At 37.6% G+C, this 19231-nt stretch overlaps 1 long non-coding RNA gene across 2 annotated transcripts in view; it reads left to right on the top strand.

The window, feature by feature from the left end:
• The window catches only part of LOC123001027 (uncharacterized), a 376694-nt gene that overhangs the window by 261417 nt on the left and 96046 nt on the right, over positions 1–19231 (top strand). The gene's annotated exons all lie outside the window — the stretch shown is intronic.

Below are 19231 nucleotides of genomic sequence, written 5' to 3'. Positions count from 1 at the left end.
CAACCCAGGAAGGAAGGAGGGATCTCCTTTTCTCCTTTCTTTCTTTTAAAGAAATGGTTCTTTGATCCTTTTTAAGGAGGTGATTGCTAGAAATTGGCTATCCCAGTGTTGAAAAAATAATCTTGGATCATGTAACTGTCAATCTTGTTCTCTATTCGAAATATTGTTTCAAGAAAGAGTGCCCACAAGTGGCTGAGAAGCAGCTGACCCAAATGGTTATTGTAGCAGGATCTCAGTAATCCAACAAAGGCCGAGTCCAGATTTCTGCTTAACCTGTTAAACTGTCTAACCTTAGGTAAATTGCATAATGTCTCCAGGCCTGAGATTTCTCCTCAAAAAATAACCAGTAATAATGTTTATGTCATATGGTTGTGGTGGGGATTAAATTAGATACTGTCTATAAATGGCTAAATTCAGTGCCAGACATTAGGGAAGCCCTTAATGAACGGTGTGTAATCGGTACTTCTTGATGGTCCAACTTTTTTCTTTCCCTACCCCTGATAAAAACTTTCGAATCAGTGGATTGTCAAAAATTGTTCTGCCTATGGCAAGGACACGTTGACATGCATAACATGGTTGTCTTTTGAGGGTTTCTTCTCACAACTAGTTTTTGTTGACTTTTGCATGCTAATTCTGAATGGCGTAGTCTACCTTGATAGGAACCAAATGCAAACAAAAAGGGAAAAACCAGAATTGAAGTGGAAAAGGCCAAATTGAAAAGAATGCCTGGGGAAGAGGAAGTCCAAAGTGTAATAGGAAATCCAGCTCCATGCCGAAGCACGTGGGATGGAGGTTAAATACCAGGGAGAGACTCAGACGCCACCAGCTCCCAAGCTTCCCTCTGACACTTCCTGTTTATGTGGCCATTGGTAAATCATTCAGCTTCTCTAAATTTCCCCTTTTATCCGCTTCAGAAATGTAAGAATATTAACTACATCGGAGGGCATTGGAACTATTAAACAAGGATCATATGTCTCAGTTACACTGAGAACTTTCTTCTCTATCTTCTCTTTGGAATAATATTCAACACGCTGTGTGGCCAGCTCATTCACATCACTTGACATTGTAAAATAAAGATGTACAGGGTATAAACAAATAGAGGGCTAAAAAAAAAAGTTAAACATTTTTAGGTATAAAATAAATTACTTAAGTAAAATCTTAATGTCTTCTATTCTATTATTTATTTAAATTCCCCAAACAAAATGAAGTGGTCAATTTGGTACTAAGTCTGAGAGTACAACATTCCAGCCCTATCCACCAGCACACTGTGTTTTTACCAATAAAATTTGAAGACGTCAGCACAGCTAAATAAAGACATTTGTACCAATACCCACTTCAGCCATATTTGTTGGCTAAACATGGACCCCTGACTGCTTTTTATTGAGAAATAGGATGGAAATCCTAAGGAACAACCAGCTCATCAATACTACATAACACTGTTTTTTTAAGTGGACAGCGAATTGTGCTGAGCTCAAACACTATTTAGCCCAGTAAATGTTCCATAAAATAAAGCCTTCTTACCATGCTTTCAAATATCGTAAGGAAAAATGCTATAAATGATAAAATATTTTAAATGGCATTGGAAATGTCCACTACAGGCTTAAAGAATGAACACTGGAAATAAGAGTGTTACAAATAGACTTTATCGTTTAGCTTTATGGATAGCACAGCATTTTTTTTTAAATGTAAAACTATAGAGAATGGCCATTAGTATCCCAGTGATCAATCTCTAAGTTACCTGTTGTTTTTGGAAGTATAAAAATTTTCATAAAACTGCTGATGTCAATATAGCTTTCAGGCATAGGAAAGTAATTAGGTTTGATTGCTAAAGCAGACTACTTCAAGTAAAAGATTACTTGGATCTTACCTTTAGTTAAATAAAAAACTTAAATAATTTTAGGTTGGGATGGGAAAATTTTTTCTGCTTGTTCTTCTAAGTTTCACTAATTAAACTTCTATTTCTAATTGATAAAACATTTTTAAACAACCAGCAAAATGTCACATAAAAAAGCTCTTTTCTATATTAGCAGAAAATGTAATTCAATACAAATTATTTTGGAAAATTTAGAGCCAACGGTCTGGTTTAGTTTTAATCAGGCATCAAATATGCCTTTGCCAAATGGGGATTGAGAGTATTTAGATCAGCTGATATTTAAAATAAATAGGGTGATCCAAAAGTAAGTCAAAAATATTTTATAACATAATGTAATTGGCTTTTCCCAGTTCTTTCTAGTTGTATTAGTAATTTGGTGGCAAAATGATGATTTATATGTATAAATATGATTCAAGCATGCATGGGATTTCTGGTAGCCATTATGATGACATAAACCTTTCTGAAATGTCAGCTTGGGGCCTAGGATTCAAGCATGTATCACAGCCGAAAATAGTGACTGGAATTTTTCAACCAGAAATTTTTCTGTGTATTAGGAGAGTCTTCTACAGTTTTACTTCCCTCTTCTCATGCTTTATTTATTTTATAAGAAAAAAACACAACTTTTCCCCTAAGTTTTGTCCACCCAATTCTCTTATATTTCTTCTGTGAAAGAAATCCTAGTCTGTTATTGTCACTTTATAAAAATGACACATTTCAATATAAATAGTTAATGTGTCATTTCAGAATCATGTACTGAACCTTTTCCTTCCATCAGTGCCATTCTGCCTTGCTCTCTGCTCTTGATGGGGCACTAAGGAGAGGACACCCTGTCCTGAATGTCATGAATGTCATCTCACACTATCTGGGGTTTCTATAGTGTCCTATCACAGTTGACCTCTGCTCACTATATCTAGATATTTCTATGAGCCCCTGAATTTGACCGTTGGTGGGGAGTCTGTCTTTTAGTCCTGATCTCACATCTTTCTTCTCTCCCTTGAACCAAAGTGATTGTTCCCTTTGTCTTCCCTTAGGTGAGAACTTGTCTCTGTTATGTTCTTTTTATCCCCCTGTGACTTTCCTTGAAATTACCCTCTCTTTCTGGGATAAATAAGTGTGATAGCTTAGTGTAGCAGAAAGTGCACTGATTTAATGTTTTCAAAATTATATTTCCAGAACATTATAATTGTATCAGGTACCGAGGTAGGTTCTGGGAAACCAGGATGAAGGGGCACATCCCCTGCCTTCAGAGAGTTGCCAGTTTACTGAACAGACAAGAACATAAGATAAGCCCTGGGCTATGGGCCAGTGGAAGGGGAAGCTTTTTAGGAGTATCATTGGAATTAAGACTTAAAGTTCTCCTAAATTTACTTTCTAGATAGAAGGAACAATACGTTCAAAAAAGCCCAGGAGAGCATGTGGTACGTGAGAAATGAGTTTAGTATGGTTGGAACTTAAAGCATGTGGGGGAAATGATTGGAAATGATTTGGATAAGTGGGCAGGGCTCCTTTTGGGCATTTTTAGTGTCATGGAGCCTGTCGTCATTCCAAGTCATGCAAGCATTTCAGACTCAGATTTGCATACTTAGAAGGTTACTCTAACCATAGAGTGAAAAATAAATTGAAGGTGAAGGTTGGAGTTGGGTGAGAAGAATTAGACTTCAGGGGGCTGGAGCAGAGGCTACTGAATCATCCAGGTGTGTGCTAAATGGCTGTCAAAGATCGAGTAAATGCGAATATTTTTGGAAGTGGTGTCAGTAGGTTTGGGGGTTGATCACATGTGGAGGTTAGTTAAGAGTGAGAAGTGACCTGACTTCTGGGCATCTGGCTTGGACGATTGAGTAAATGTCTCTCTCCCCCTACAATTCGGAATAAGAGAGGAGTTTGGTGGTGGATTTGGTGGGAGAGGTGAATGAGATCAAATAAGTTTGAATTTGTGAAATTTGGAGTGTGTGTGGCAGGACCCAGTGGACATGTCTTAAGGAGTCAGTTAAATACATAAAACTGGAGCTTTGTACACTTAGTTTAAGGTGTTTAAACGTTGTGTACAGTGGCACACCAAGGGTGAACTGTGGGGGCAATCCATCCTGGGTAAAGGCAATAAAAAAGGCATTGGTTGTGGAATTAAAAATGAAAACAAAACTAATTAAATGTCAGGCTGCTCTGACAATTCAGAAGAAAGCCATTGAAAAAATTCTCCCTGAAAATATCTTTTGTTTGTCTAAGCTCTAAGCAGTTGTGGTTGTCCCATTTATAAAATCATGGTGGACATGCACCAAGAAGACTACAATATTACAGACATTTTTGTTGTGGAAATCCACAATTGACCAAACAAAATTTCTGAAATTGGCAATTAAAATAATCAGTGGTGTTATTAGGGCAATCCAACAGCATTTAGAAAAGGAATCTGGGGAGATGAATGCTGAATTGGGTTACAATGGAAACATAAAAGACGTAGCTATAGATAATGTAAATCTGAATTTATTCAATAAATTTCGGTAATACATACAGGTCTACCTGATGTACTGATCCTGGGTTATCTCTCTAACTTCACTGTCACCGCTAATCACTTCACTCACATTGATTTTTTTTTTTTTTAATGTTCCTCATTCCCTGCTCCCTTGGGGTTTCTACATTTCTCTTCTCTTCTCCTGGAATGCTTTTCCCCTCATATAGTCATGACTTATTCCTCATTTTTTCTTCAGCTCTCTTACCAAATTTCTTCTTCGTAGTGAACTCCTTCTTGCTTACCCTATCTAAAACCATACCTCCCACCTCCACCACCCATTTGCTATACTCTTCCTAACTCCTTAGCACTATCTAATGTCGATAGATTCGATTTGCTTTTTATTTGTTCTTTTGTTATCAAATTCCCCTGAAATATGGGAGTGAACAAGAATTTCTTCTTTCATTTATTGCTGTATTCCAGTTTCTAGAGGCTCACAGGCATAGAGTAGTTACATGAAAAATATTTGTTGAGTAAAAAGAGGAAAGATACTGCATGACTTGTGAAAGTTTTATAATAAAGAAAACATATATTAATATAAATAATAGAACTTTTTTGGTGGAAGGGCCCATGTCTTAATTACTTTCACGGTGCCTACCTCAGTTTCTGCACAAAAAATATCAATAAATGGGGTGATCGTATTTCCTGGTTTACTCCTGTGGTCTCAGCATTAATTATTAATTGCACCTCCTTTAATTTTCACAAGTGTCTCAGGATAATAGTATGATCTTCCAATCAATAAATGTTTGATGAATGAAATATCGCAGACTACTGTGGAAAAGTAGAGGTGTTTGAAGTATACCATACTTTCCAACTATCCCCTCAGTTAATTATGCATTTAATTGGGTGAAGTACCCAAAGAAAATAGCTTAATATAATTTTTTTCTGATTTTATGTTCTGTGGCTGTCTTAGCTTTATATTTCCACTGAATTATGTAATATATATGTATATATGTATATATATGTAATATATATATATATAAAATACATTGAATGGTTCAATTCACTCATTAAGTATTTACTGAGCCCCTACACTGTGTTTGGTCCTTTAAGGAGGTCCCTGTCTGGTAGGGTACTAATGGAATTTTAGGGCCAATATCATAAATGTAAGTAGTTAATATTTTTAGAAGCCTTTTGAGAAGAGGAAACCATGCTTTTAATGCAAATAAGAAAAATAAAAATAAAATTAACTGAAACTGGAATCTTCTAAAAACAATGATGCTCTTAAATGTTTTCTTAACTCTGCCCTACTATAACCCTCCTCCACCCCCCCCCCCAATTGTTACACTCTAAAAATAACACTGTCAGATTTTGGCATTAGTTTAAGTCCTTGTTTTTATAAATATTTTACAATTTTGTATTTATATACAAATTTTATATCCTATTTTTACTCTTTCTTGTATCAAAGGTACTTTCAGACTACCTCACGTCACATTGTATCATAAGCACATATCATAAGTGTGGCTATAATTTATGTAAACTGCTTAATCCTTTTTTGTAGATATTTGATTTATTATTACTTTTAATTATAGAACAATTTTGTAATAAGTGTCCATATGCTTCTGGATTACTTTTATTTTGAATTTCCTTTGAATAAATAAAAAGTAGAGTTAGTCAAGTCACTGGATTTGAGCTAAACTTTTTATAGCTCCTGATATGATCTTCTAAAATGTGTTTATAAATTTATAGCTTTGATGACAACTTAAGAGGTATATATACATTTTTTCTCTAAGTCTAACCTTCCTCTTTACTAATGGGTATTATTATTGTCTCTTCTGTTACTAGAAGGTACATGAAAATGTTTGTTGAGCAGACAGCCAATAGCTACTGTGATGCACAGGCATATTTTTAGTACCTATTGGCCTGGTAATATAATTCAGTGATTAAAAGTCTAGATTTCAGGGGCGCCTGGGTGGCCCAGTTGGTGAAACATCTGCCTTCTGCTCGGGTCATGATCCCAAGGGCCTGGGATTGAGCCGGCGTCAGGCTCCCTGCTCAGTGGGGAGCCTGCTTCTCCCTCTCCCTCTCCCTTTCTCTGTCAAATAAATAAATGAAATCTTAAAAAAAAAAAAAAAAAAAAAGTCTGGATTTCAGGGGCTCCTGGGTAGCTCAGTCAGTTAAGCTTTGGACTCTTGATTTCTGCTCAGGTCATGATCTCAGGATCATGATGTTAGGTTGTGAGATTGAGACCCGTGTGGAGCCCCATGTCAGTCTCTACACTTAGCTTGGAGTCGGCTTGAGATTCTCTCTCTCCCTCTGCCCACCCCACTTTCACTCTCTCTAAATAAATAAATAAAATCTTAAAAAAAAAAGCCTAGATTTCAGATAAAATTTGAGCCAAATCTCATGTCTGTTTAGTACCTGCTAGAATTGCAGTTTTACACACATTATGTAATCTCCTTGAACTCCAGTGTCCTAAAATGGATACAATTCTTGCTTCACAGGATTGCCACAGGCTAGTTATTATAAAACCTCTAGCACAGTACCTGTACATGGTAGGTACACACAATATTATAGCCATTTGTATTAATATACAGGAATTTGGGTAAGAGGAAAAAAGGTACATCTTTGTTGCTTTTACCTGATGATTTTAATATTTACAGGTTATATTTTTTTATGTTGATTGACTGTTATTATACATTCCTATGATATTATTCAAGACTCTTCATTTGTGCATTGACAGAAACCATTGCAAAGTAGTTTTTAGGAAAAATTGGCTCACGTAACCAGTTAATTCATGAGTGGACTTGGAGTTGGTTCTCTTGAGATCAGAGACCTTAACGGTATCGTCAGGTCTCACATGGCCTCTGGCCCTGGTTTTCACTCTCACCTGTCTACCCTGCTCCTTGCAAAGTGGTCTTATTCCCTCCTATGCAGAGAGACACCCTTCATGCAGCTAAGGAACCTACTCACTGTTGGTTCCAGGCTTCCTCCTTCCAACCTGGAAAGAGAGCTCCCGTTTCCCAACATCCATGATTAAGTCTTCTGGGATCTCGCCTCTCAGCCGCGATCACAATTCGGTCAGCTTGTCTCAGGTACGATGCCTGACAGCATCCATTGTATGTAATAAATGAACTCGTCTCTTGCTTCCATATCGGTGCTGATTTTGTCTCTTGCATTACTTTCTGAGTCTGTTGCTCAGATGAGGAATTTTCGTTGAGAAAGTCTGGATGCAGGTGTTGCGAATGCCCAGGCCAAGGTCAGAGAGGCGAGCAGAAATAAGGGTTTGGAGAATCTTGCTGGATATCTAAAACACTATAGCTACTGCCTATGCTTAGCTGTTGACATGATAGAGAACACTTTGTGTTTGGAAGAACTATGATATGCTGGTTTTTCCTGGTGAAAATTCCCTGTTTCCCAAGGCATGCCCCAAGGTGCTGAAGGGAAGCTGTTATCGCCCCCTTCTGGGGGCGCGGAGGAAGCAGGGTTACGCTGAGCACGTTCTTCTGGCTGGCTTCCCAGGTCCTCTTCTTGAGCTCTTTATTGAACTGCCTTAAAAAGTGGGGGGAGAACTTTTTGAAGTAAAAAAGTAATAATATTCTTTTGGTTGCTAGAGTAACATTCACGCTCTGCCACAAAACGTCCCTTGGTGCCACTGTCAGAGCCATAATAAGGCTCGTTTGTCAGTTCCAATGTGACATTTCTTATGTTTCTATATAATGCTTCTTAGATTACAATCCGTAGACAGTAATCATTGTCAGCGGGATCATCTTGGAAAACAAAGAGAAACATGAGCATCCAACGCCCCAAATCTGAACCGTTTCGTTTGCTCGAAGCAGTGTGCGCCCGCTGAGGTGTGAGTCGGCTGCCATCAGCGTCGTTTCTGTGAGGAATGTGATTGAGTTTCCCCCTGCTATGAACAAGGCCCAGATTTTCATCCCACTTCTAGGGCTGTTCGCTGGGCCTTCATTTTCTTTTGTGTGTGTGCGTGTGTGCGTATGTGGCGTTTTTGCTTGGAAAGCTATTGCCCCTTTGATTCGGTTTTAAAGGTTACAAGGCACGTGAGGCCAGAAATGTGAGGATTTTGCTGAATCCTTAGTGAAAAGCAATCATTGCTGCTCAGTTTCCTTCATTGATACTTACATACGTTTTGACAAATAGTATACTTTCGCCCAAATTATGTTGACTTGTTTACTCCTTCATCTTATTCTAAAAATCCCAATTTTAGGGATATGGAAATGCAAGTGGACAATGAGGTTCTTGATATCAGCTAGCAGGTAGTGATTTTTAGCTTGCATCATTTTTAAACAGCGTTCTTTACAGAGTGTGAATCACTTGTAAACTCTCTAGGTAGACTGAGAAAAGCAGAAAAAAGTGAATCCAATAATAGACTTTCTCATATATAATAGACCCTGTTTTTGTGTAAAATATCCAGCTAATTTGGTCGAAAGCTTTTGTGTGGGTATTTAGTTATTCAGCTAATTACCTTAATTTGCCAATGGAAATACAACTACACCTAAATGGAGTGCAAGTTGGGAATGTTGCCCAGTGCTTTTGATTTTGTTTTATTACTTTACTCAGAATATTGGTTTCTTCAATTCTCTATTGTTCTCTATATACTTTTATTCCAGGCAAATTTATTTTTATGGCCCCAAATTGCACCTATGTGTGAATAAAATCTAAACTATGGATAATTTCAATTCTATCTTCTCAGACAATATCTGTCCCTATATTCTAGATGCCCACTGGACATTTCTATTTGGCTCACTGCAGGCTCAGATTCCATGTATCTAAAATCGAGCTGTTATTATAAAATCACATGTCATTTTTGGAGCCTGGATCATCTGGACTTCTTGCCCTCTCCATGGTACCAACCTCTACGTCCCTTTCCAGCTTCCTCTTACATTGCTCTATAGCAAAATTCTTCAGAGTTGTTTATGCTTGTATTGTCCAAGTCATCTCCTCTCTTTCTCTCTTGAATCCAATCTAATAGGGCTTTTGCCTCCAGCTCTCCCTGGAAATAGCCCTTATCACTGATGACCTTCATGTTGTTCATTAAATTCAGTGCTCGTATCCCAACTCTCTTTTTACTTGAGCTATCATCAACTTTTCCTGCATATATTTTCCTTCTTTCGTTTCCAGCCCAATACCATCTTCTGAATGTCCTGCTATCTTTCTGGCTGATCCTGCTTAGTCACCTTTGCTGGTGCCTCATCACCCGCCATTGGCAGTTTGGACTGCTGTGTGGCTCAGCACTTAGACTTCTCTTTCATATTTATACTCCCTGTGCAGATGTTCTCTTTCAGGTTTATGGCTTCCAAATACTTTTGATCACTTCAGACTTACACCTTCAGCCTGAAACACTCCTTTGAACTCCAGATATCTCTACTTGGATGCTTAATAAATATCTCAAAATTTATATGTCCAAAACTGAGCTTCTGATCCTTCCTCCATAATTTTATGTTTTCCACAGTATTTTCCATTTCACTAAATCCATTCTTCCAATTACTCAGGCCAAACACCTTTGGAGTAATCATCGACTCCTTTCTTTTCTGTTATACACCCAAGTCCCGTAGATCGGTAAATACTGTTATATTTCAATTCACAATTAAGACTGTCTACATAACTTGTAGCACCTAGTGCAAATGAAAATGTGAGACCATTTATAAGAAAATTATTAAGAATTTCAAGACTATGACAGTAGAGCATTAAATCAGAGGTGGAGACCTGCATGACAGCCTAAGATGCCCACCCATGAAGCCTGTTCACAATGTAATGATTGTAACTACTCACCTCTTCCACTTATTTGAGATCCAAGCCACCATCATTTTTTCCCGAACGTTTTTAAAGATTGATTTACTTATTTTAGAGAGGGGGGCAGGGGAGTGCACCGGGGGGGGCGTGGGGGGGGAGAGGCAGAGGGAGAGGGAGAGAGAGAACCTCAAGCAGTCTTCACGCTGAGCATGGAGTCCGATGTGGGGCTCGATCTCATGACCCTGAGATCATGACCTGAGCTGAAACCAAGAATTGGATGCTTAACCTACAGCACCACCTAGGCGCCTCAAACTATTTAAATGGGGTCCAACCAGGTGTCTCTTTTCCTCCTCTTGACCCTTTCAATGTATTCTCAACTGAGCGGTCAGAGAGACCTACTAAAAGGTAAATCAGATAATCTCACTCCTTTGCTCAAAGCCCTCCATTGACTGCCATTTCACTCCCAGTAAAACCTCCATTTCTTTCTCCAACCTGAGTTAGTGTGTCATTGTGTCACACCTGGATAACTGCAGTATCCTCCAAGCCTTCTTACACCTGTCTCTTCTGATTGTCATCTGCCTGCATACCTCAGCAAGACCAGTCTTGATGAAATACCATTATTATCATTTTTCACTTTATAACATTCAATCCTTATACTATTTCAAGTAAAAAACTCGTCTGGCTTTTACAGTCCTCTACAGTCTACCTCAACTCTACAGAATAACCCATTGCCCATTTTTTCTCCATTCAAAAAGCACCATTCTCTTTAGTCTGGCCAGTCTCAAATGTGTCATTGACACTTGAACAACACGGGTTTGAACTGCCTGGGTCATTTATATGCAGGTCTCTTTTGGATAAATACAATATATACTATAAATGTATTTTCTCTTCCTTATGATTTTCTTAATAACTTTTTTTCTAGATGACTTTATTGTAAGAAAGCAGTTTATAATACACGTGACATACAAAATGTGTGTTAATCGACTATGTTATTGGAAAGTCTTCTGGTCAACAGCAGGCTATTAGAAGTTAAATTTTGGGGGTGTTAAATATTGTATGCAGACTTGCAACTCTGTCAGTGCCCCTATCCCCATGTTCTTCAAGGATTGACTGTTTTCCACATTTCACCCATAATCCTGCTAATACTATTTTTCTTAGTAAGGGGCATATTTTTTTGCTTTATGTCTGTCTTGATCATGCACATCCTCCAAGGCTTACTTTGTTTCTACTTTCTCCCAAAGCCTTCTCTGACTACCCTGGGTCTCACTGATTTACCCTGCATTCTAATAGCTATTGAATGTACATTTTGGCACTACCTACTTCAACATAAAGATGTACTCTATATGGAATTAGTCACTTAATAAGTACCTTTGGGGGGGTGCCTGGGTGGCTCAGTCTGTTAAGCGTCTGACTCTTGGTTTCAGCTCAGGTCATGATCTCAGGGTCCTGGGATTGAGCCCTGCACACTGGGCTCGGCATGCAGTGGGGAGTCTGCTTGAGATTCTTTCCCTCTGCCCTTCCCCTGGCTTGTGCTCTCCCTCTCTTTCTCTCTCAAATAAATAAATAAATGTTTTTTAAAAAAGAAGTACCTTTGGGCAGGGTTCATATCTTTTCTATTTGATTATGCACTGCACTGCTGAGCCCAGGGAAAGTGTTCAACACATTCATTTATTAACTCATTGTAGGCATGCTACTAGGCTGTCTAATAGTTACTGATTTACTAAATGTATTACATGTGCTAACAACAAACTAAATATAAAACAAAGCAAAGCAGACCTTTTTGGAGTGTAGCAGAGATGGCATGCAGAATACACAAATAATGAAATTTATCATTTATTGAGCATTTGGCAAACACTGTACTAATGGTTTTATACAGGTTAGCTCATTTAATCTTCACAATAAACCTCTGAGTTAGATCATTGTCTCCCCATTTTAGCTCTGGGGAATCTGAAGTTCAAAAGATTTAAGGAACTTCATCAAGGACACAAAGCTAGAAAGTGGGTAGACCAGATTTGAAATATAAATAGTGTCCTTGCAGAACCCATCCACTGGGTTGAGTTGCCTCTCCTAGTCTTCGCTTGTTTACCATAAAATTGTTAGGTCCTGGATCATTATCATAATTTCAATACAGAGTTTCTAATATGCTTTGCTAAACTACAAATCACGTCTTTTCCTTTTTGCTATATTGGAGAACTATGGAGTCTTTGTACTTTGTTTCAGACCGATAACCAGAGAAAAATAGCCAAATGTTCACCCATTTTCTCAGTGATGGGCACTTCATAAATTGTTCTTGCCAACCCAGGGCCCACATGGTTTGTGCACAGGGCCATCTTTCAGTCATTCTACACTGGGACAAGAATTCCAAGTATTTGCCAGTCTTACAAATTAGTTTCCAGAAAGACTTATTTTCAGTAGTTGAGTTTAAAAACATTCTAAATTACATTTACTACAGTTTGTTTAAAGCTTTTTTTCTGGCCTATCTTTCTGAGTTGCAGCTTAATTTTTCACTGTCTCATTTTAATTTCTCTCTTTCTTTCTAGATTTCATCCTCTCATTCATTATTCTTTGTCTCCTTTCTGTTTCTGGCTTTTCTTCCTGCAGCTGGGCTTTTGTTAGAAGGGGTGGACACAGCTGCCCAACCGTTTTCGCATTCTTCACTGGGATGATTTTCTTGAGGTAAAACATCATTTAAGTATTACTCTACAATTAAATATTTCTGTTGTCCTCAGATTCTGAGTCTGACAGTGTGCCAATAAGACCCTTTGCAGTTGTTTGTATTGGTTTGGATCCTTCCCTGTTTGCATTATTTTATTTGTGCTGGGTTGCCTTTTATGTAATATTTTGTTAAGGTTCTCATTTCCTCTTTCTATTTTATCTCAAGCACCAACTTGGTTTCCCTGTTGTCTTTCTTTTTTTACAGGGGGAAATATTCATTGACTACTTTCCACTACAAATTTTGACTGCTTTTTAAACTAAATGTTTCATCAGTTTGATGGGCCACATCCTCAGAGGGCTTAGGGGCAATCCTGGAGGCGGGAGTTAGATTCTTTCTCCACCTTTAAAGATTCTGACTTGCCCATCATTGTCTTGGATTGAAGCAGGAGCAGTTTGTATTGATAGCACTACTTCAGGGCACAGTATTATACCACAAGAAAGTAATTTGTGCTGGAAACCTTAGACTATCTGCTTTGAGTCTTATTTCTAAGTGGAAGTGTCTTTTAATCTTTCAACAGTTATCCTAGACTTTTTCAGAGTAACACATTAGCAGACTTTTCAATGGAACGTTAGATATTTAAACATCCAGTTCTTATTAACGCACTGAATAGGGTTTATTCATTATGCCTAGTTTATCTCCAGATAAATAGGGAGGCATCAGGGTACCCGATTCAAAGGCTGCCATTTAACATTTACAGAAGGGAAACGGAGGAGGTGGATCCAGGGATAATACCAACATATTTAACAGCCATGATCACTTGGGCTCCTGGGTGGCTCAGTTGGTTAAGCGTCTGCCTTCAGCTCAGGTCATGATCTCAGGGTCCTGGGATCAGGTCCTGCTTTGGGCTCCCTGCTCAACGGGGAGCCTGCTTCTCCCTCTGCCTGCCATTCCCCCTGCTTATTCTCTCTCTCTCTCTCTGTCAAATACATACATACATAAATAAATAAATAAATAAATAAAATCTTCAAAAAAACAAAAACAACTATGATCACCAGTGAATGAATGGAAGCCAGTTTCAGAGTTGGGTCTTAGAGATTCCTAACATGCTACTACTTAATACTTTGGTTGCTGAATTACTGGGAGGCTGGGGTCCCAGTAGAGGGCACCAATGTGTACACACGGGGGACTTGAGTTGGTATGGAATAGTCTAATACTTTAACAAGTAGATATGTGTCAATCTTGGGTGAGAGTGTGCTCACAGTTGATTTATTAAAAATAAATCAGGTATTCAGGTATTGCCATCCCTTTCCAGTTTATGCAGTGTGATTCAAGGGAGGAGTATTGGGATGGCATATGATTTTCCGTGGTGGTTCCTGGTGAAATATGTCCACATCAAGCTTAGATCTTTTTATTTTTTTAAAGATTTTATTTATTTATTTGACAGAGAGTGAGAGAGCACAAGCAGGGGGAGCACCCAAGGGAGAGGGAGAAGCAGATTCCCTGCTGAGCAGAGAGCCTGATGCAGGGTTCGATCCCAGGATCCTGAGCCCAAGGCAGATGCTTAACAGACTGAACCACTCTAGTGTCCCAAGCTTAGATCTTTTTAAATTGAGGTTCTCAACTCTATGGTGATCAAAGCCTACCTTGTCTGCTGGAGGTTTTTTATATTTTGAAGGTAGTGAACTTGGTACTGGGTTTTGTTTGTAACAGTTATTAACTGTAATTTTGAGGAAGTCTGTTAATAACTTTGATTTTCATGCCCCCTCTTTACCAGTAAAAAGAAGGGAATTGAATTAATGAGCTCTAAGTTCCTGTTAAGATTTAACATTCTCTACTCCTATTTAAATACCAATAAGAGGGGCACCTGGGTGACTCAGTTGGTTTAGTTTCTGGCTCTTGGTTTCAGCTCAGGTCATGATCTCATGGTCACGATTTCAGGGTCGTGAGGTCATGCATCAGGCTCTGTGCTCAGTGTGGAGTCCGCTTGAGATTCTCTGCCTCTCCCTCTGCCCCTCCCCCTGCTTAGGCACTCTGTCTGTGTCTCTCTCTCTTTCTCTCTCAAATAAATAAATAAATAAATAATCTTTAAAATAAATAAATAAATAAATAAATACCAATAAAAAAAACTTATTTTGCCTGACACTTAATAGACGATTGAGTAAAAATCAACTCATCTTTTAGGATGTGTAGGAAAAGAAACAGTATGACCAACTTCTGGGCATATAAACTATCCTTGATAATTCTATACTCATTTTTTCCCACATGTCCAACCATATTTAAAGACTGACTAAAATCTTTTTTTCTCCTTTAATTCGAATGCAAAATCAAACAATGATTATATAAAATAGTTTTTCTCTCTATATTTAGCATTTAATTACATTCTGAGACATCATTATAGCCTTTCTGCAATGAGGATACAGTTCCCCTTCATTCTTCTCTTTGCTTATATGGAGGATGTAATTTACAATGTTTATTTCAATTGAAAGCAATTGAACTTTGTGAAAGTTCATTGTTTAGATTGCATTTGTTATTTTCAGAATCATGCAGAAGGAGCTGTTTTTCACATTAAGGACACCTGTGTCGTAAGTCAGAATGATTAATATGTGATATAAACAGACCATACCTCGATGCAAATGAGGAAACAAGAAAAGATAATTTCTTCTTAAACTTTAAAAACTGCTTTGAAATTAATCTGGATCACACACAGGAATTCTGTTAGCCTTTGGCATTTCCACAGGTCTCTGAATCACAACAGCTAAATTGTTTAGGTCATGTGGTTCTACCTTCACACTGATAACCTGTTTTACAGACAGCAGCTTTAGTCCCTAATGACCACATTTTGATAATGCTCTTACTTAGACACTAAATCATGATCTTTCACACAAAACTAAATATATTCCCCTTAAGGTTAAGACCAATATTCTGCCTGCCCTAATTATAGTATCAGTTATCATGCTTTTGGTCTTCCGTGACAAACATGCCATTAAGGAGGAAACTGCCCTAAAAAATAAGAGCCTTGTTTACAGTTGAGGTTCAATATATTTTTATTGACTTTAGGTATAATATTTGTTGGTTCTAATTTAACCATGCAACTAATTAAAGGATGAAGCGAGGGACCAGAAGCAGAAAACAGAAAAATGGACTATAATAGGGAAAATCCAACCTGATGTTTTGGCAAAGATAATTTGTTTTTCCATTTACTTACCTATCCACCATTAAAGAAATATTTATTTTGGGCCTAATATTTTCTAGACAATGTGTTAATTTTGGTGATATAAAAATTAAGGAAAACAGACTTTGATCCTAAGGAATTAATCTTTTGGGGACACATCAAAGATATAAATTATTATAATATACCCAGGTTTGTGAAACTATAGAATTGTATTACAAAGCACAGTGATAATAACAGTAAGAAAAAATTATATAGGTCCTATCTATGCCAGGCAATCATCTAAGCATTTTATATTTAATCTTTTATGATAGCAAGTATGAGGTGAGTACTACAATTATCATTCCCATCTTACAGATTAGAAACTGAAGTACAAGAGGTAACTTGTCCAGTGCCACTCAATGATTCTGAGTCCATCAAGAGGAATCATGTCTCATAGAGCAATATGATTGAACTCTCTCAAAGAAGAAATAGATTAGCTCCTGAGAACAGTTATAAAGGATCCAGTGCATGGCAACTACTGAGCCAAGTAGGTCCTTCCAAAATCACATCTCGTATAAGGATGTTTCTATCCAGAATATCTAGAATGTTTTATTCTGATTATGTTTCTTGTACTCTGAATAAGGCTGCAATGGGCACTAGTCTTAGCATCACATTTCTCTTTACAGATACATGGATGTCATAATCAGTCCTTGATTTTAAAAGTCTATTTTTTGAAAAGAGTTTACCAGCTGATAAATCCCCCCCTTTCCCATCTTAATCAGTACTGTATTGGTCAGGTATCCGATAGGTCATTTATCTGTCTATCTGTCTATCTATCTCTCCATCTCTCTATCTATCTATCTACAGGGACAGAGACAGAGAGATTTATTTATTAGGAGAAATTGGCTACATAACTATGGAGACTGAGAAGTCTCACAGTCTGCCACCTGCAAGCTGCAAGCCAACAGTGTAGTTCCAGTCCAAACATGAAGGTCTAGTCCAAGGACAGGAGAAGACTGATGTTCCAGCTCAACAGCCAGGCACAAAGAATGAATTCTCCCTTCCTCTGCCTTTTTGTTCTATTCTGGCTTTCAGTGGATTGGCTGATACCCACCCACACTGGGGAAGAACACAAGCTGCTTTACTCAGACTATTGATTCAAATGCTAGTCTCTTTGGGCAATGCCCTCACAAACACATCCAGAAATAATGTTTAATCAAATATCTGGGCACCCTGTGACCCAGTCAAATTGACACATAAAATTAACCATCCCAAGTACCAATGCATGAAGCATCTGATTAGCACCAAGTATCAGGGACCCAAAGAGGGGGAGGACCTTTGCTGCTGGCCAATGTCCAGGTACTTTAGCGGTCAGCCCACAGACATCTTTCTGGATGGTTCCCATTGCCTTGTGTTAGTTTGCTGATGCTGAGGAGCGCTAGATAAACTTATCATTTCAGACAATCAAGAGAAAAATCATTAAAGAAAATAGTAATTCAGCTGGTATATGTGGAAGAAATGCTTGTTTGAGTAGGTTTAGAATATTACGTGATCTATTTTCCACCTAAAATAGATATACTCAATTTTGATGAGAAGGCAAGGAAATGAATTCACTTATCGTAGTTGTAGGATTGTAAACTGGCACAATCTTTTGGGAAGGAAATATGCATATATTTTGACATGCAAAGTTATAATAGACGTATACAAAGATAAGGGAAGAGTTGTTAGAGATACTTTATTGTAAAGAAAAAATTGGAAAAATGTACCTGGTAATGGGGGTTAGCCAGGTAAATTATGGTATAGCCAAACAATGGGATACTATGTAGTAAATATCACCATTGTGGGAGATTATTTATTGAAATAGGGAAAAGTTGATACTATATTTAGTATTGTGTGAAAAAACAGACTAGTAATATATTAGCATATTATTAGTATATATCAAACAGTATATTTGGTATATAACTTTTATAAAGAAAGGTAAGTATATATGTAATGCAGAAATATATAAAATCTGTACATATGTATAAATATATGTATGTGTATATATATAGACACATTCTAGAAGATTATAAACTAATATTTTACTAGTGATAGAATTGCAAGAATTAAAAAAAATTTCTTTTTTCTGTTTAAGCATTCATTGACATGAATAGTATAATTAGAAAAAAACAGGTGAATGGATGAAAAAGAGGTGGTATATATACACAATGGAATATTAATCAGCCATCAAAAAGAATGAAATCTTGCCATTTGAAATGATGTGGATGGAACTAGAGGGTATTATGCTAAGCGAAATAAGTCAGTCAGAGAAAGGCAAATACCATATGATCTCACTCATATGTGGAACATAAGAAACAAAACAGATGAACATAGGGGAAGGGAAGGAAAAACAAAATAAGATGAAAACAGAGAGGAACACAAACCATAAGAGACTCTTAACTCTAGGAAGCAAACTGAGGGTTGTTGGAGGGGAGGTGGGTGGGGAGATGGGGTAATTGGGTGATGGACATTAAGGAGGGCACTGGATGGAATGAGCACGGGCTGTTATATGCAACTGATGAATCACTAAATTTTACCCCTGAGACTAATAATACAGTGTATTTTAACTACATTGAATTTAAATAAACAATTTTTAAGAAAGAAAATAAAACAGTAATTATTGCACATATTAGTACTAGGTAATGAGAAAGAAATCCAGATAAAACCAAATCAAATAAAATTTCTCACTCTTTCTTCATTAAATTACTTATTATTATTATTTTTCTTGTAAACCTGGTCCTTCTCATCCAGATTTGAGCTACTTGTTGTCCAAACCATTTACCGGTTCTTTGGCTCATGCCCTGCCTAAGGTCTTTAATAAAGATTAGTATAGGTTGTTTTTACTTGAGTTAACTAGTCTACGTTATTATCATCATTTATGCACATGAGAAAAGGGCTCATAATTAATAAAGGGCAGTGTTTTGCATTGGCGTTAGTTTCTTTTCTGTATATTCTAGATCAGAAGTCATTACATGGCAATACTCAGGCTGAGGCTGGGCCCCTCAGGTATGGGGCTTAGCTCCCACAGTATCCTCTAACATTGAAAAAGCACAAGATTTTTCACATAAAAATCCAGAGGTGGGGATTTTCTTGAAAAAGAGATAGCTCTCCCAACGCAGTTTGAGTTCGTACCCGACAGTGACTAGCTGGAGATGAGCAGCCCGTGTCCTTTGTAAATGGGCACACCTGCTCCAATTGGCCATGGTTCCCACCACTCCTTACTTCATCTCATACCTGGCTCAAATCCCTTGGCTAAATTTAGAGGCATTTTAGTGTGCTATCCCATTTTGAATCATCCCTATTTTCATCACTTTT

Source organism: Ursus arctos, unplaced genomic scaffold (assembly GCF_023065955.2).
Source record: "Ursus arctos isolate Adak ecotype North America unplaced genomic scaffold, UrsArc2.0 scaffold_5, whole genome shotgun sequence".
NCBI classification, from domain to species: Eukaryota; Metazoa; Chordata; class Mammalia; order Carnivora; family Ursidae; genus Ursus; species Ursus arctos.
Note: the sequence above shows the minus strand (reverse complement) of the source record. Positions and strands in the feature narration are given on the sequence as shown.